Genomic DNA, 20330 nt, shown 5'->3' with positions numbered 1-20330 from the left:
CCAACCCGTCCCTCAGCGGCTGGTCATTACTCAGCCGCACCGGCCACCTCCACCTCAACCGCTACTGCCAGCACCTCCTGTATTGCCACCAGCCAGACCAAGATTGCAGCCGCCTGCCCGACCACGACTGCAGCCACCGGCCCAGCCGAGAGCACCACCGCCAGCCCAGCCGAGGCCACTACCCCCGGCTCAACCGGTGATGCCGCCGCCAGCGCAACCAGCACCGCTACCACAACCGGGTCCCCCCATACCTCAAGTGCCATTGATGCTTCCGACGGACTTCTACCCAGCACCGGCTCCGAGGCAAGACCTCCCGATGGGTTGGGTGAAACTGGAAGCTACTTTTGATGGGGATCCCTCCAAACTGGGATTTTTCCTAGTGCAAGTCGTGCAATTCTTCAACCGGTGGGGACACCTCTTCGGCAGCGAGGCCAGTCAAATTGAACATCTCGGCTCCCGCTTACAAGGCAAAGCAGCGGACTGGTATGTAGGACTATATAATATCAGGGCCCCAGAACTCAATACTCTCCAGGGGTTGGTGGATGCTATTCGAACGCAATATGAAGACCCCTTAGAGGAAACCAGGGCCCGAACAGAATTGCAAGCCATTAAACAGGGCAGCATGTCGGCGAGAGACTATATCACGAAATTCCGACAATTGGCTGCCAAATGCCCTAGGTGTGAGGAGTCCACCAAAATCATTCTGTTCAAGCAAGGACTAAACCCGAGACTTTTGGACAGAGCCCTCATGCAGGACAATCCCCCTACGTTATTAGGCTGGATCCAACTTGCATGCGAAGTTGAGAATCGCATTTTGGAAGTCCGTTTGGTTGAACAACAACAACAAACGGGACAAAGAAGACCCTTGACTTTACAGAAGGGAGGACGGGGAGCTGGGTACGCCACCCGTGGAGCGAGAGATGCTAGATGGCAACAAGGGCTGTGTTTGCAATGCGGACAAGCCGGTCACTTTGCAGCACAATGCCCCTACCGGCCTGTGCAAAGACCTCCGCTTCAACTACGGCGCCCAACCCTTGCTCCATTTCCTACTCTCCAACGCCCGATTCCCACACCACGAGCGAACAGAGGCCGCGGCGCTTCCCAAAGGCCCGCCTCAGAGAGAGGACTAGAAGCGGAAGAAGTTATGGAATACGACCCCGCTTCCCCAAACGCAGAAGTCAATCCAGAAAGCCCCCAGTCGGGAAACGAGATGGATCTGTCGTAAAAGGGCCCAAACGACAGATCCGCCCCAAGCCCGTTCCTGCACGGAACCGGCCGCCCGGGTCCATCTTATTCATGCCAGTGACTCTAATCAACCCAGAGAGAAAAATGCACATCCGAGTGCAAGCCCTTATCGACTCGGGCTGTTCGAGAGACATCATCGCCCCAGCTCTAGTCAATGGACTAGTCTTACCAACTCGGGAATTACAAAATCCAGTAATCTTTGAACAAATGGATGGCACCAATATGAACCCTGTTACCACTGAGACCATCCCAGTGATCACAGGCATGGGACAACATTGGGAAAAGAGGTCTTTTGTCATCAGCACCACTGCCAAATACCCGTTAATTCTAGGCAGCAAATGGCTATGTGATCACAATCCCTACATAGACTGGGCCCAAGGATGCATCACCTTCAGTCATGCCAACTGCAAAAATCACCGTTGGAACCAAAACTGGGGCAATGATCCAACTCACACTGAAAACGCCCTTCTTACTCAAGAAGAAATCAACCAAATACCCGAACCGTATTGGCCTTTTCTAAACGCTTTTTCCGAGGAGGAAGCTGATACTCTACCCCCGCACCGACGAACGGACTGTGCGGTGGAAATTTTACCCGGAGCCTCACTGCCCAAAGGACGACTCTATCCCATGAGTCTCCATGAACGAGAAGAGCTCCGGAAATTCATCGACACCAACCTCCAACGAGGGTTCATCCGCCCAGCCAACAGCCCCCACGCCGCTCCGGTTCTCTTCGTGAAAAAGAAGGATGGGGGACTACGACTATGCACGGACTTTCGAGGACTTAATGCAGTATCCACCAACAACGCCTATCCTATACCACTCATCCGAGACCTTCTCAACGTCGTGGCCCAAGATAAGATCTTTACAAAATTAGACTTAAAAGATGCTTACTTCCACGTCCGTATCAAGGCAGGGGATGAGTGGAAAACCGCATTTAATACGCCCCTCGGACAATATGAATACCTAGTTATGCCTTTTGGATTGACGGGAGCCCCGTCTGTATTTATGTCCATGATAAACGAAGTTCTGCACGAATTTCTGTACAAAGGGGTGGTGGTGTACCTTGATGATGTCTTAATTTATTCGGACACAGAGGAAGAACATATTCAAATGGTACAAAAGGTCCTGGCCACCTTGATGAATAATAAACTGCCCATCAAGTTGTCCAAATGTGAATTCCATAAAACCGAACTCACTTACCTTGGGTATTGCATCTCCCAAGAGGGTTTAAAAATGGATCCAACCAAAATACAAGCGATTCAAGAATGGCAAACACCCACCACCCGTAAAGAACTACAATCCTTCCTGGGTTTTGCCAACTTCTATAGAGACTTTATAGCAAATTTCGCCCAAATCACGCTCCCCTTAACAGAATTGTTGAAAACAAAAGATAAAGGGGACCAAGCTAAAAAACCCTCCTCCAAACTACAATGGACCTCCGATTGCCAAACTGCTTTCGAATGCCTGAAAAAGCAATTTGTAACGGAACCCATCCTCTCCCACCCCAACGAACAGTCCCCTTTCGTAGTGCAAGTCGACGCCAGCGATACGGCAATAGGGGGAGTTTTACTGCAGAAGGGGGAGGATGGAAAATTGCGGCCTTGTGCGTTCTTGTCTAGAAAATTTTCGGAGGCGGAAAGGAATTGGAATGTGTGGGAGAAGGAGGCTTTTGCAGTAAAAGCAGCCCTTACTAATTGGAGACATTGGCTGGAGGGGGCGCGATACCCCTTCGAGGTCTGGACAGATCATAAAAATCTGGAGGCCCTCCAAAGCCCACGCAGACTGAATGCCAAGCAATTGCGGTGGGCGGAATTCTTTTCCAAATTCAACTTCACTCTGAATTATCTCCCGGGCAAAACTAACTTTTTGGCGGACGCCCTATCGCGCATGCCCCAACACAGGAGCAAACGGGAGGAGACTGTCGACACGGTCTTCTCGCCTACGCAACTTGGGGGCATGGTGACTACTCGCAGTCGAGCCAAACAGCCCCTCCCGGCCAACCAGGAGTGGAAATCGAAACTTAAAACTGAGGTGGAAAAGGAGGGGGATAAGGCTCCGCGAAACAAACTGGTCCAATCCCCACAGGGGGATTGGCTAGCTGGGAGCAAGTTTTATGTCCCAGACAGCCTCAAGCTGGAGGTCTTGCAGCGCTGTCATGATGCTCCCACTGCTGGTCATTATGGGTATCTGAAAACATTGCATCTAATCCAAAGGCAGTTCTGGTGGCCGGGCATGCGCAAAGACATTTCCCAATATGTTAGTTCCTGCCCCGTTTGCCTCAGCGCCAAAACCAGAAAAGGAAAACCTCCGGGTCTCCTGCAACCATTGGAAACACCCAACAGACCTTGGGAAATAATATCTATGGACTTTATCACTGATCTACCTATTTCAAAAGGACATAATTGCATTTTAGTCGTGGTAGATCTGTTCTCCAAACAAGCTCATTTTATTCCCTGTACTGCTATACCCACCGCTCGAAAACTAGCAGATTTATTTTTAAAACACATCGTAAAATTACATTCTTTTCCGTCCAAGGTGATTTCGGATCGCGGCGGACAGTTCGTTGCCAACTTCTGGCGGGAGCTTTTGAGAATGTTGAATATTGAGCAAGGCATCAGCTCAAGCCACCACCCACAAACCGACGGACAATCCGAAAAAACAAACCAGATACTAGAACAGTTTCTTCGTTGCTACATTAATTTCCAACAAGATAATTGGGTAGACCTTCTCCCTCTGGCCGAATTCTCATATAACAACAGTGTACACGCTTCAACTGGAGAGGCCCCTTTCAAAATTGTCTATGGAGCTCACTTCAATCCCTTCCCGTTGGACGCTCCCCCTCTCCATTCCTCTAATTTGCCAGATGTATCTTCGTGGTGGGGAGAGGCGGCGCAACAATGGACTCTTATTAAGAAACATCTTGAAAAAGCCAAACTGGATTACAAAAAATACGCAGATCGCCATCGTGTGGCCGAATGGGATTTACAACCTGGAGATCATGTGTATATTTCCACAAAGAACCTGAAACTAGCTCAGACAAGCCGCAAACTCGCTCTGAAATTCCTGGGACCTTTCCCTGTGCGCAAAATAATAAATAAAGTGACTGTTGCTGTAACTTTGCCCAAGAACTTACGCCACGTACATGATACGTTCCACGTCAGTCTTTTAAAAAGAGCTCCTACCGATGACAAGTGGCACATCAAAGCTCCACCCATTCCAACTTTAATTGACGACCAAACACACTATGAGGTACAACAAATTTTGGACTCTAAACTCAAACGAAATCAGCTTTTTTACCTCATTAGATGGAAGGACTTTGATTCTGGGTACGATGAGTGGGTGAACTCTGTACATGTTCATGCTCCTAGATTAACCAAAGCTTTTCATACTCGCTACCCATATAAACCAGGGGGGGATCTGTTTTAAGGGGGGCAGAATGTCAGGTCCAGTGTATATCTAAACTGTACTGACTCCATTTTCTAATGCTTCTAGTGTTTAAGTGCTTTCTTCCCAGGTGCACCAGTTCCCAGGCAGCATTCCCACCGGAGGCGACTGTTTTGTCTAACACCGTTCCACCAAGCATTGGCCTTGAAGGAGAGCAGCTTCCCAGGACTGAGAGATGTTGTTTTGAGAACTGTGGGGGGAGGCAAATCCAGATGGGTATTGTTACTCTGTACCTCATGCTTTGCCCTTCATTGGTAACAATGACTATGTACCATCCTGAGTCTCCTATTCAGGACAGTGGACTATAATGGACCTTTTCTGCAGTAAAGTTTCCTTGTTCAATCAATGGACTCCTGTTTGCTTTTGAAAGGGAACCTGTAGGAAGCGCCTTATCTAGCCACAAGCTGACAGTCAGAAGTCACAGAGGGAGGCATTTCTATTGTAATTTTTTTGTACTGAAGTCTGCTTTGGGGTCCCCATTAGGGAGACCAGTGGGATATAAATCAAAATATAAAATCTTGGAAAAAGAAATGTCTATTGTTAATGTCAACTATTAGTGTACTGTTCAATAAGGGAGAGAGATTTTCTTGCCCTTCACAAGACTCTAATGTGCCATCTTTGACTCCATTCCCGGCTGTTATGTTCTTGACTCTTCTCATTGGGAAATAATGAATTCCAACAACCTGATTCTACTACAGCCAGTCCAAAGATAGTTAAAATGTGGGCGTGAATCTCATTGCATTGGGATAGTTTTAGCCTTGTAGGATGATAGATTGCCATTATATCTAACAGGGCTGAGTGTGAGGAGGTGTGGCTGAGTGGTAAGACATCTGCATGGCATTCAAAGGGTCCCACGTTCAGTCCCCAGCAGCTCCAGGCAGGAGGATCAGGGAAGAGGTGATGGGAAAGACCTTTGCCCCTACCCATCAGAGCAGACAACACTGACCGTGATAGACCAAAGGCCCTGCCCCAGTAGGAGGCAGCGTCAGCTATTCATTCTGCATGGAGAACTGTTAAGGAAACGAAGGTAACTTACAGTGAAATCCTAAGCAGAGTTACTCCAGTCTAAGCTCATTGATTTCAGTAGCTGATAAAGTCATTAACAATGAAATCCTAAGCGGAGTGATGTCAGTCTAAACCCACTGAAATCAATGAGCTTAGGCTGGAGTAACTCTGCTGTTAATGATGTTGTCAGCTATTAATGAGCTACTGTCCAAAGAGGGGCAGAGGGAGGGGGTTGCCTTGACCTTCAATGCTGTGGGAGGGGACATTTGGGGGACCCTTCCCTCAAATAAAAGGCCTCCTTTCCATCTCGATTACGCCTTCCTCTTATCCATGCCTGAGAAGCAAATCAGGAACAGGAAGTGAACAGACTCGTGCCTGGAAACCCCAGTTAAAAAGTTTTTATGTGAGTGCCTGGCAGTTTTTTCAGGGAAGCTGCAAAGGGAGGCCATCTGGTAGTTTAGCAATAATAATGTCCTGAGACAACGGCGATGATGTATGGCTACGGTTGCCAGCCTCCAGGTAGTGGCTGGAGATCTCCCGGAATTACAACTGGTCTCCAGGCCACAGAGATCAGTTCACCTGGAGAAAATGGCTACTTTGGGGGGTGGACTCTATGGAATTTTGCCATGCCAAGGTCCTTTCCCTCCCCAAACTCCACTTTCTCCAGGTTTCACCCCCCAGATCTCCAGGAATTTCCCAACTTGGAGCTGGCAACCATATGTATGGCATGCACTTGCTATGCTGCATGATTGATTTGCAGGGTCTTGAGTCAGTCAGATTGCCCCTTTACTGTTTACTTTTTCCTCTCTGGAATGCTAGGAACTCAACAAGCACATAGAAGAAGGATTGGGAAGGAACCTGGCTGACAGTTGTTTCAGTGGCGTCAGCATGTCAATGCGTCAGTCGCAGCAGAAAATGATGGGTAACGTTTATGCAGAGGAATGCAAAGGCTCCTTTTCTCTAACCCCCTGTCCCCTGCCCCCGTCTCTTGCATATTGGAATCGAGGTGTATCGGCTTCCCTGCTGCAGTTCTAAACTTCTCAAAGCTGCTGGATACGTGACTGTTGCTATGGTAGCCTTTTTTCACATTGCCACAAGGGCGCAGATTAAGGAAGCCGCGTGCGTGGAAGCGCCCCCTCGTTCGTTCTGTGCTCCTTGGTCTCCCTGAGCGAATCACAAGCCTGTTGGCCACCCTCTGTACAGGCCAATCTCCTGTGACTGGCCCAAGGTCACCCAGCTGGCTTCAAGCGGAGGAGTGGGGAATCAAACCGGTCTCTCCAATTTAGAGTCCTGGGCTCTTAACCGCTACACCAAACTGGCTTAAAGGTTTCACGCACCCTAATAGTAAATCACTGTCCTCCTGCAGTTAATGAAGTCTTAATCTGGGTTTTCAAAACCTGTTTTGTCGGAGAGTTTGTATTGTTGTTGCACTGCTAAGTTGGAGCAGTGGGTAGCCATGTGGAAACGTAATGTTCGAGTCCCAGTAGCACCTTAAAGGCCAACTAGATTTCCAGGGTATGAGCTTTTGAGATCATTTGGGGAAGGCAAGGAAGTCCAATTCTGCAGATGGAAATGCTTTCCAGTAGCAATGATTTAGTGCCAAATCCAAGCCTTTTTGTATGTTATGGCACAAAAATGGCGTCATAAAGCGGTTCATGAGTGATTGTTTGGGTGCAATCTGTGACATTGGACACAAAATGGAATTGTCTAGTGAATTTTGGGTGACCCCATGTAAAAATCCTGAGGAATCAGGATACATGCTTCTGAACCACATTTTTGCACTGACGGTCCCATAAGGCAATGGGTGTATAGTTTTTGTGATTTGTTCTGTGGCTATGGACATGATATGGGATTGTATGATGAATTTAGGCCAACCCAATTTAAACATCCAGAGGATCCATAAGGATCCCTGCTTCTGAACCACGTTTTTGTGCTGTGGTGGTCTCATAAAGCAGTGGGTGCATGGTTTCTTGGGTGAAATCTGTGGCTATTCCCATTACATGGGATTGTCGTCTTGGGTGACCCCGTGCAAAAATCCAGAGGATCCATAAGGATACATTCCTTTGAACCACGTTTTTGTGCTGTAACAGTGCGGCAGATTGGTGGGTGTGTGATTTTGGTTCAACCTTTGACTGTACGAGTCCTTCATTTTGAATAATTTTACTGTCTTAATACAATTTGCTTAGTGTAAATGGATCCAGCATCAGGTGAAAATGGGTGCCGAGTGTGTTCAGAGAATTGGCTTTCCCATTTTCGGAAGGGTTTTCAGGTTGGAAAAGATGGAGAGAATCTGAAAAGGTTCAAAAATTGGCCCCAAGCCAAAGACACATAATAGGTGTGCAAGTGGCACAGGGATAAATTCAGGAGGAGGAACTTCAGTCTCTGGTCTCAGGTTATGATCCAGCACCTCTGGATCATGTCTCTGTTTTGGAACAAAAAGTTTAATATTTTTTTTTTGTAAAATGTTGTGATATTTTTGATAATCAGAATTTAATCTGGGTGGTCCACTTACCTACAGGGTGCATTCTTGTACAGTTCGGTATTGAGGCAGTTCCTTGCATTCACTTCATTTTTTATGAGGCTTTCTTCTGTCCTGGCGTTGGAATCAGTAGGAGAGTTTGTGCGCCTCAAGAGTTCAGTATGTTCATGGAAATCCTATGGCTATTAGGATCTTGTGATAGCTGTGCTTATGACAGAATAGCTCATGCAATGTTTGTGCAGTTGAAGTTAGAATTTGGCCATCTGCACATACTGTAATTTGAACAAAAATGTACATTGACCAGTGATTTATAATGTTTAAATTAACAAATACCAATTAGTTCTTCAAAACTTTAGTAATGAAATGCTAGTTTAGCTAAAGTTGCTGAGTTCTGCTTTGTTTCACTAACAGCCCAATCTGGAATGTTTTTATGAAGGTCTCGTGTACATATGAAACTATAGTATCCTGCAAAATCAAAAAGAGTCCAGTAGCACCTTTAAGACTAACCAATTTTATTATAGCATAAGCTTTTGAGAATCAAGTTCTCTTCATCAGATGCCTGATCAAAACTGGGCAGATACAGAAGAGGAGGGGGAAAGAGAGAGAAAAGGAGGGGGGCATAAATCACAAGAAGACAGAATGCAATTAGCATAGAGGCAATCAAAACATTCCTTTGCTTGGAAATGTAAACATCCCCTTTTGGTGTGCAGTCAGTTTGTAGCAGTGAAGGTATCCAATTCCTATGTAGTATAAGCCTTCGGTAACCACAGCTCTCCCTGCCAGTTGCATCTGACAAAGAGAACTGTGGTCCCCGAAAGCCCACACCAGACGTCACTGGGCTCCCCCAGATCACGCCTCTGTAAAGAGAATCTGTTACCTGTGGTAATGTGATAACCATTCATAGTCTCTATTCAGTCCCAGCTTGACAGAGTCAAATTTGCATATGAATTCCAATTCAGCAGCCTCCCGTTGGATTTTGTTTTTGAAAGGTTTCTGTTGAACCACAGCGACCTTTAAGTCTTTGGTGGAATGTCCTGGTAGATTGAAGTGTTCTCCCACTGGTTTTTGGACGTTTCCATTTCTAATGTCAGATTTGTGTCCATTTATTCTTTTGCGTAGAGGTTGGCTGGTTTGTCCAATGTACAGAGCAGAAGGACATTGTTGGCACATGAGGGCATATATTAGATTGGAGGATGAGCAGCTGTAAGAGCCAGAGACAGTGTAGTTGATGCCATTGGGTCCTGTAATTGTATTCCCTGGGTAGATATAGGAGCAGAGCTGGCATCTGGGTCTGTTGCAGGGCCTGGTACCTGTGCTGGTGACTCTGCTGGCCGATTCATGATTGTAAGTGAGAAGTCGTTTAAGATTGGGGGGCTGTCTGTAGGCAAGGAAAGCCGTGGAGAAAGAGAGGCCATAAACAGCCTCCAAAATAATTCTGGCATCGTAATCAAGGAAGCTGACAAAGGCGGAGCAGTTGTCATCATGGATAAACAAAATTATATACAAGAAGCAGAAAGACAACTCTCCAACACAACATTCTATAAAATACTACCTTCTGACCCCACTGAACAATACAAAAGGGAACACAATAAAATATTAAAAACACTCCCCATGGACATACAAGAATGCATCCATACGGACACACCCCAGGAACCACGACCAGGAAGATTCTACCTACTACCCCAAATCCACAAAGCGGGTAACCCAGGACGCCCAATTGTTGCAGGAAAATGCACCATCACAGTAGGAGTCTCAGGACACATGGACTCTATCCTCAGGCCCTATGCCACCAGCACACCCAGCTATTTACGGGACACCACTGACTTCCTCAGGAAAATACAGTCCATTGACAACCTACCAGATGACACCATCCTAGCAACCATGGATGTGGAGGCCTTGTACACCAATATCCCACATGCAGATGGATTGCAAGCCATACGGAATATTATCCTGGACAAAACCACAGCAAACCTCGCCACTGAACTTTGTCACTTCGTACTCACTCACAATTACTTCGAATTTGGTGACAACTTATATCTACAGGTTAATGGCACAGCCATGGGCACATGCATGGCACCACAATATGCTAACATATTCATGGCGGACTTAGAGCAACGCTTCCTCAGCTCCCATCCACTGGAACCACTACTATACTTAAGATTCCTGGATGACATCTTCATCATTTGGACCCATGGGAAGGAAGCCCTTGAGAGATTTCATCAGGACTTCAATAACTTTCACCCTACTATCAACCTAAGCCTGGACCACTCTACACAACAGGTACACTTCCTGGACACCACTGTACAACTACATAATGGACGAATAAATACCACCTTATACCGGAAACCAACAGACCGATACTCATATCTACATGCCTCCAGCTTCCACCCTAAACATACCACTCGGTCTATTGTCTACAGCCAAGCCTTACGTTACAACCGTATCTGCTCCAATACTCTCGACTGAGACTCACACTTAAGAGATTTACAACAAGCATTTCTGGGACTACAGTACCCACCAAATGAAGTGAAGAAACAAATTAACAGGGCCAGACTAGTACCCAGAAACAGTCTGCTCCAGGACAAACCTAAAGGAACTAACAACAGAACACCACTGGTTGTCACCTATAGCTCCCAGCTCAAACCCATCCAACGTATCATCAGTGAGCTACAACCCATCCTGGAAAATGATACCTCTCTCTCAGAAGCCCTGGGTGGAAGACCTTTCCTTGCCTACAGGCAGCCCCCCAATCTTAAACGACTTCTCACTTACAATCATGAATCGGCCAGCAGAGTCACCAGCACAGGTACCAGGCCCTGCAACAGACCCAGATGCCAGCTCTGCTCCTATATCTACCCAGGGAATACTCTTTACTGAGGTCTTTACTGGAGCAGCAGTCCTGCAGCCAGCCAGGGCCATGGAAGGACAGCCCCTTGCCAGGGCAATCTCTTCTGGGCGTCCCCTTCTTTGCAGCAACATTGGGTGAGTCTGGCCAGTGGGGGGGGGGGGGAGAAGAGAGGGCTTTCCTGTATTAGTATTGAGGAATGGGCTGCATGCTCTCCCAGTTCCTTCTGGGGTGGGCTGCACTCTCTTCTGTTACTGCTTCTTACAAAAGTGGGAAACGATGTTTGTAGGGAAAGCTGGGAAGTGTACAGCACTCCTAAAATGGAGCACAGGGGGGGGGGGGCTGAATACTGAATAGGTTGTGCTGATTGCACCAACCCTTACAGGGGACAACGTCCATCTGAGCGTGGCAGGAGAGGGAGGCAGCAGTAAGTTTTGCCACGTATAAAGAAATGAAGCAGTCTTCTGACTAGTCTCTGTAGGGTGCTTGAGGGGTGCTGTGGGAGTTCTTGTTGGCCCTTCCCTGTTTGATTTGTAGCTGATGGAGTTTGCAGGAGAGGGTGTGCAGTGAAGGAGAGGGACTCTTCACCCGACCCCTTGTGCGGATCCTGGGTGCGATTTCTGCCTGAAAGCCTCTTTCCCAGTCTGGCCAGTGCGCTGCTCTGCAGCCTCCCTCTGCCTGCAAAAGAGAGAGTGTTGTCCATTGCCCAGAAGCACGTTAGGACCAGGATGCTGTTGTCTTGGGGGATGCTTTTGGCGGTTAGAGCTTAAAGAAATGTCCGTGGCCTTTCTAAGTAATGCTGGACCATCAAGGATTCTTGTAAGGTTCTTGGGATGGGAACGTGTGGTGAATGTGGCTGAGCAAATATTCTTGGTATTCCTGCCTTTTAAGTACAGAAGCTGAACACTCCCCACTTTGCCTTGTTTTTGTCCTATGGGTTGCCTTTATTCCCATTTTACATGTAGGAAACTGAGGGGGGGGGGGGCTCGCCATGTTCTGAGTTTATTTGAATGAGATGGGATTAGAACCCAGACCTATGCTGCTGTTGGGCTTTCTCTGTCCACGAAACACAAGTCCTTATTTATCTCCCCCCCCCGTCCCATACTCTGGCTATCAAGATCTGCTTTAAAGGATGCGGGTGAGGCAGGAAAGCCCCCACTTCTTGCTTTACATGGGCAGACTTTAAAGGGGATGCTGGACGAGCACAAAGTTGCACTGATGGATTCTTTTGCCTCCTCAGCTCCATGTTTAAATTGCCCCCAGGAACTCTGTGCTTGAGTATGTGGAGGGGGCATAGCAGTCACTTGGAGTGAGCAAGAGCTTCTGGGAGCTGTAGCTTCTCCACTCCTTCGATATGTTGGGGATTGGCAGTAGTTGAATAGTGCTGCCTCTTTGCAGGCACATGATGGGCTCTCCAGAATCCCCTTGGCAGACAGGAGAACTCCGAGGCAAAGCTGTGGGGAAGGGGGGGCAGCAATCTATTTAGGCTTGGAAAACCTGTACCCTAACTATACTAGGGAGTGGCTCTGACACAACCTAGGCATCGGAAGGAAGATCAAGGCCTATCTGTCCCAAACAGTACAAATCAGAAAATCGGACTTACTATTCTGCAATATCTCTCTCCTTGATTTGGGGAAGAAAATGCCTTCAGCAACCATAGGTGCCCCGATAGCAAAACATACTCTATCGAAGCTCACAAAGCTCTCATCGTAGAGGTTTCTAATGGAATAACAGCTCACTCTGTGAGGAGAGCTGCTACTGATGCAGCATGACAGAGGAACACTTCTGTAGAAGAAGTCTGCAAGGCAGCAACATGGTTGTCGATGTCAACCTTGGTTAGACTCTAGAAATTAAATCTATATTATTCAGCGGAGACCACCTGCAGTAGGAAAGTACTGCAGCGCATGATCTCGGATGAAGACCACATCCCACCCAGAAAGTGGAAACTGCTTTGGGAGCACTCAAGATGTCCTCCGCCTCAGAGGGAGAACAGACCTTTGGACCCTTGCCGTGAAGGACCCTTCTCCTCTGAGGCAAGGGGGACATCTTGCCCTTGCTGGGTCTCCGTCCTCCTCTACCCTGCTGCCTCATTCTTCTACCTCCTCCGGGTCATGCTTTATTTACAGCACATGTTAACACAACAGGTGTTTTTTCCTCTCAGTATTGACAGTTGCTGAATGATAAATTCAATGTTACTCCTTTGTGGAGTCACCTGAACTGAAGAGAGAGGGTGTCCCGCATCACCCGAGATGACCTCCTTTCCTCAGAGGAGAAGGACTCTTCACGGTAAGTATCCAAAGGTCTGGTCTCTTATCCTCCGCTCTATTGGTAGTCACAGAAGTTCTGCAAGGCAGACCATTACTATTTTCTATTGCATTAACTTCCTCTAAGGAGAACAAGTTGGGATGCTTCATTCTTTCTCTGGATGTTACATTTGCTTTCAGCAGTTCCACTGGGTAGGTGGTGTAGGAATACAGCAACCCTTTGAGGTTCACCCGTAGTGTTGACCCTAAACATTTGTAAAATGTTTTTTAAGTATGGTCCTTTGTTGTGGAATTGTGTGCTTTGGGGTTGAAATACGGCAGCAGCATGTCTCTTTAACAGACTTGTGATCCTTCACAGCAACTGCCTGTCCCTTTTGCACTGGTGTCTTGTGGGGTGTGGAAGCGTCCCTCTGCTGCTACGTCTATTGCCTCCTTCAGATTCTGGGGGCATTCTGGAAAAGGCTGGAGGTAGGAAAAGGGCATTTCAAAGCCTTTCTTTTACATTGTAATGGGCTCGGGAGAACTTGAAATGTTTCTTAATAGTTGTACTTCTTTGCTACTCACATGTAGTTTATTTAGTCTGACTTTCTTGCTCAGACTGAAGGGCCACAAAAAATAAAAACCAATTAAAACAAGCAGTGAAGCCCTCCAATGAACAGTGCAGTAGGACTGAGATTACAGAACTGGAAAACAATTCAAACCAAAAAGCTGTTTAAGACATGATACAATACAATGTAGATTGTGGGTTAGAGATAAAAATTAAGGCAGAGCCAGGATGGGTTTGAGTTTTTGTTCTCTCACCTCAGTATTATTTACCTCATAAATGGAGGGGAGGTTAACCCCACCCATTTTTTCATTCTTGATTTCTTTTAAAGTTTAACAGGAGCCATTTTTTTTGTAATATTTTTTTATTTTTCAATATCTAACATACAACTACTACATACATACACACCCTACAAAACAGTAACTACAAAAGACTACAATGACACAAGGGATGGGAAAAAAGAGAGAAAAAAGAGAGAGGGAGGGAGGGGTGGAAAAAAGTGGAAGGTGACCTACAAACACTAAACACTACATTTCAATGCTTTCCCTTCATACTGCCATGGTAAAAAAAATAGCTTAATAAAATAGTGATGGAGTGGTTGATCATACAAATTACAAATTACAGTTCAAATTAAATCTTTTTCCCTCCCCTGGGCCTTGGGCGCGGTTCCCTCTGCGCAGCTACCACCAGAGCGCCCATTGCCTCCCCCCTCCCTTCAGGCTTCGAATTCTCTTCTTTTTGCTTGGTGTCTGGTCCCAATTCTAAATTTTTATCCACAAAATCCCTTAGCTGATCTTCCGAATTAAATCTTGTAAGCTTTATCTTTATAACTAAACCCGATTCCTTCCGGGAGTATCCATTTGTACTTTATGTCCCGTTCCCTCAAAAGAGCTGCCAACATCTTGTACTTAAATCTTTTCTTCCGCACTAGAAATGGAACGTCCTTCAATATCTTAACTTTATTTCCCAGAAAGTCCAATTCCGCATTGTATGAATTATATAGGATACTGTCCCGGGTCCTCCTAGATGAAAACTCGATAACAATCTCGCGAGGCAGCTGCCGCTTCATTGCATATTTTGAAGATGCCCGACGGACTCTCAAAATGGCGCTTTTCACTTCTTCTTTAGTTGCCCTCGCGGGTGTCGCTAAAAGTTCCGAGGCGAGATCCCACAAATCCTCTTTTTCCTCCTCTTTAACATTCTGGAGATGCAAAATGGTTTGTGTGCGCTCCACTTGCAGTCCGATCAGCTGGTTTTCCACCAACTTTAATTCCCTGTTCGTTGCTCTCGTAAGTGACGCACTTTCCCGGGCAGACTTCTCTGCCCCCCCCCCCGCTGCTTCTTTAATGGCTTTCACCTCGCTTTCAATTAAGCCCACCCTTTGATCTGTTTTGTTCAGCTTGTCAACAAAGGGTTTTATGGCTTCCATAACTGCTCTTTTAACCAGTTCCTCCAGCATCTCGCCCCTCTGCAAGGCCATCGTAACTGACTTGCCAAGAGAAGGACTCTGCTTTTTTGCTGCCATTTTGGGGGGGGGACCGCCAATCTTCCGAGACTCTATGAGGGGGGAAAAATCCGAGTCTTCTAACCTTCAGACCCCACCACTCCTCACATCGCTTGTAGTAACAGAAGGGATTCGCTTACTTTGCAGGCTTTCGCCTAATCCTGCTTCTTGCTGTTTTCCATAGCCCGGCAGCACACTGGGTGCCGCGCTCGTCTGCCGGCCTCCATGAGGACAAACGGGTGATTTACCCCCTGCCTCGATCTGTCAGAGGGCTCTTCCCGCCACGTCCCGGACTCAGACTCCCTGCCTGAGAGTCTGGGGGCTAACCTTTGCAGATCAGCCGCCCGGCCAGGCGGCTCGGCCGCTTCCTCTAGGACCGGCCGAGAGGAGCGTCCGACATGGCTGCGAAAACGAAAACGAATCAAGTTTAACAGGAGCCATTAATGTAACAGATCCAGAGGAGTTATCCATGTTAGTCTGTAGCAGCAAAATAGTAGAGAGTCCAGTAGCACCTGGCTAGTCTTAAAGGTGCTACTGGACTCTATACTATTAATGTCACTTTACCATATCTTTTAATATTAGTTGATATGTGTGTTTTTGGATAACAGATGATGTTTCGGAATGCTCAATAATTTATATATTGTGTAGAGTTGTTTTTGTTTTTATGCTACTTTTGCAGATTGCAATGCTCCCATTGGTGAGGTAGGTAGGCCAGTACTGTTGCTTAAAGTTTGTAAGGAGATTGGGTTGGGATGTATTGTTCACTCCCCCCTACCCCCAGTTTTCACCAACTGAGAAATCACCTTGACTTCAGATTTATTCAGAAAATGACTATCTTGCCTCTCCAGGGAATGTCTTTAAATGGGGCGGGGAAGGATAGCAACTCAAACAAGCCATTAAGAAGCAGGGAATACCTTCTACAGTGAGCAAAACACAATGAGCAGCCCAAATACATAATCCAAGCCACAAAAAATACTAAAGTGAAAGTAAATGCCAGGGTTACATAAAACATATTTTGGTCAAGCACATGAAAGAAGCTAAGAGAGGTGCTGGGAGATCCTCATGGGAGGTGACATTGCACAAGTGAGGTGCCAGTACTAGGAAAGGCCCTGCACCTCCCCTCGGCAAGGAGAGCACAGACACAGGGCCTGGTGAGAAGATCTCAATGCGAAGATTTTGTGCTGCCTCTGAGGTGATTGATTCCCCCTGTTCATTAGCCTTCCGAATACCTATTGGTGTCCTGTAAGGAGATCAGGTTGGACCTCCTAGATTTCTGGGGTCTTCCAAAAAGGTAATCTGCCCCACCCCCCTGCTCCTGCATTCAGTGTTTTTGGGGAAATGTTTTTTTTTTTTACATTCCCCACAATGTTGTGGTGCATTTCTGCACCTCTGGGGATTTCCCCGGCTTTTCTCTGTTCCTTCTAAAACCTGCTTGCCTCCCAATTGTTGGGAAGGATTGAAGTACAGCTTTGGTGGCTGCTGTGTCAATATAGGATTGCACTAATAGGTGTAGCAGCTTCTCTGAATTACCAGCTTTCATTAAATCAAAAAAGTTCTTTAGCCCCTTCTCCAGCAGTGATATAAGGGAAAGGGCATATCTTTGCCCCTTTCCTTGCAAAAGAGTTATTTTTTAAAAACTGAAAGCTGGGAATTCACAGTGAATCAAACACAAAGGGAAAATTGGTATAAGATGTTTTTCAGATGGTATATCACGCCAAAGGATATTGAAAAAATGGACAAGAAATATATAGGGTCATGTTGGAAATGTAACGAAGCCGATGGCTCTTTTTGTCATGTGTGGTGGACAAGCAAAAAAAGTAAAAAAAAAAAATTGGAAAGACATTCATGCTGAGATGCAAAAAATTTCAAAACTAGATTTTGCCTTGAAACCCCAGACTATGCTGCTGGGAATAATACCAGAAAATATTGATAAAACATTACATGAATTATTCAGATATTTGTTGACAGCGGCAAGAGTGACATTTGTGAGTAAATGGAAAGAAGATGAATGTCCAACCAAGGGAATCTGGAAAGATGGCAGAATATGCAGTGATGGCAAAACTGACGAGTTATATAAATAGAAGACCAATAAGTGAATTTGAAGAGAAATGGGGGAATTATTTTGCTTATAAAGAATAGAATAAATAAGATGTTGCAGTTTTATAAATTGGAATAAGATCACATACTGACTTATTGTATATAGCTTATAAGAGGTTACAGTTTGACAAGGGGGGAAATGTATGAATATATAATCAAATATATAATTGCTAAAATAGTTTGTAGATATGGAAACATTGATAAAGTTAGGGATAAGTAGAGAGGATTGCTATATTAATCTGTTACATAAAGAGATAAGATGAAATAGTGTAGTAGTAATGGAATGAGGAATTTTTCCTTTTTGATTATTAATTTTTATTACTAAGTATGGGGAAGGAGGTGGGAGGCGCTAAATATGTGTAGTATATAGTAATGGGACTTAACCGTTGCAATTTTTATTGCTATGTGGATAAATAAAGATTGAAATAGATTAAGTTTTTGTGCACTCTGTATTCTACGAACTCTTGTAGCGATAAGTCGTAAAATCTTCTTGACCTTATTAACTTTTCCCTTCCCCCTTCTTTCTTTTTGTATTCATGTTTTTACTTTGATAAAATAAAAAACCCTGGGAATTCAGGGGAGACACTGCACCTATTGGAACAATGGTATATTGATGCAACAACGTTGTGGTGCAATGTTTTCTTTAAATTGCAGAAGCCCCGTTTGCCCAGTGGAGGGTGGACGGCCGCATCTTGGGGACTGGGTCAGAGAAACTGTGGGGAAACCTGCCATGTGGAGACCCTCTTGTTGCTGTGTTTTATCTGCAGCAGCTCCAGCAATGGGGAAACCACCTCTCTCCTGCCCCCACTAGCTTTTTCTCACAGTAAGTTTGTAAGTTAACCCCTTTCTCTGGTTTACCTATTATATGTGCATCCTGCTGGGCCCTTGAAGGGCAACCCAAAGGAAATTCGTGAAGCCTAACTAACATCAACAATACAGAATCACCACTTATACAATTCAATCACATGTAATTATGGTATAATAAACTGTAATATATCAGACGTTGTGTATCATATATAAATCCCGCCACACATCATCACGTCAGCCACAACAATAAATAATACAGTACATCAATTTGCTAAATAAGGTCACAGTTAAAGTGCTACGTGCTAAACCTGGCTCATACAACTTGTTTAACAACCATCTAAATATTTTCTTAAAGTGCAAGGTGCTAAAGCAGGAAATAGTTCACTCCAGCACAATGTGCCTCACAAGTGTTCCTCCAGTGATAGACTGGGCCCTTGAAGGGGTCAGGTCGGGATACATGGGTCTGTGTCTCCAAATATTCTTTTCTAATAATACTTGTACACCCAGCAAAGGAGCCCAGCCTTGTTAAGCATGTGGGCCCTTTGGCCACTATTCATTTTATCCAGCATTTCTCCACTCAGGTGCGGACTCAAATCGACCTACAAGAACAGAGCATATGGCGGCAGCTTTGCCCTCAGTGGACACAGGAGGCAGCGTCCCTTTAGGATTCCAAGGGCTGGAAGGGAGGAGCAGAGCAAGTGATGGCAGCTGTTGGTTGGTACTGTCAGGAAAAGGCTGTTTGAGGGGACCGTGACCAATGGGAACGTATTTGAAGGGGCAAATCCAGTTGTTTTTCTGCATGTGCAAAGTTAATGCCTCCAGGGTCACTGCCTAAGCAGTTCCTTAGTGAAGATGCAGCATTGCTGTGGTTTCCTAGGAAAGGGGGGGGGTTGCTCCATGGCCAACTAGAGAAGGAGGTTTCCAAGACCTTCCAAGAAGGTCTGTGCATACAGCCAAGCCATATGAAGGCCGTGAGATTCATGAGCAGATTCACCTGCGAGTTCTATTTCCCATCAGGTTGGGAGCAAACCAAAGACTCTCTCCCCTTCCATTGATGAGGCTTTGGATGTTGTCCACAAGCTTCTAGAAGCAAGTGGGAGCCATGGAAGAGGTAGGGAGCACCAGGTAGGGAGTCACTCCTGCTCTTCCTTTAAAGATCTTGGGCAGCTCTGCCCCCCCCCCCAGTGTTTCTTTACATTGGCCCTGTGAGGTTGGCCAGTACTCTTATTTCTCTATTGAATATTACCTTGCAGCTCCTTAAAGGAGATCACATCAAGCACATAGGTTTCTCCCTCCCTCCCCCCAGTAAATCTGTCAGTTAAGCTGGTTCTCTGGTCCCCTGTGACACAAGCATCCAGCAGTTCCTTTCAGGAGACCTGGTTAGAATGAGTCTGTGAGTAAAACAAGTCTCTGGTCTCTTGCATGCCATCTCTCCAGAGAACTGCTCTGCCTGGATTTCAGCTAAACTAAACAAACATAACTGGTTTTAGATCCAGAGGAGTTAGCCGTGTTAGTCTGTAGTAGCAAAATCCAAAAGAGTCCAGTAGCACCTTTAAGACTAACCAATTTTATTGCAGCATAAGCTTTCGAGAATCAAGTTCTCTTCGTCAGGTGCATGATACAAACTGGTCAAATACAGAAGAGGAGAGGGGAGAGAAGGAGAGGAGGGACAAGATGCAATTAGGGGGGAGGCAACTAAAACATTCCTTTGCTAGTAAATGTAAACATCTCCTTTTGGTGTGTAGTCAGTTTGCCGTGTTAGTTTGCAGCAGTAAAAGCATCCAATTTCTATGTAGTATAAGCCCTCGATAACCACAGCTCTACCTGCCAGATGCATTTTACTGACAGATTTGCTTGGGGGGGAGAGAAGGCAGTGTGCCTGATGTGATCTCCTTTGAGGAGCTGTGAGATAATATTCAATAGAGAAAGAATAGTACTGGCCAACCTTACAGAGCTGGTGTGAAGAGCCACTCGGGGGGGGGGCAAAAATCGACCCATGGGCTTCAAAGGAAGAGCAGGAGTGACACAGTTTGTGCTCCCTACCTCTTTCATGGAGCCCACTTGCTTCTGAAATCTTGGGGAACAACATCCAAGGA

Source organism: Eublepharis macularius, chromosome 4 (assembly GCF_028583425.1).
Source record: "Eublepharis macularius isolate TG4126 chromosome 4, MPM_Emac_v1.0, whole genome shotgun sequence".
Taxonomy (NCBI): Eukaryota; Metazoa; Chordata; class Lepidosauria; order Squamata; family Eublepharidae; genus Eublepharis; species Eublepharis macularius.
The sequence above is the reverse complement of the archived record's forward strand: the minus strand, read 5'-3'. Positions refer to the sequence as shown.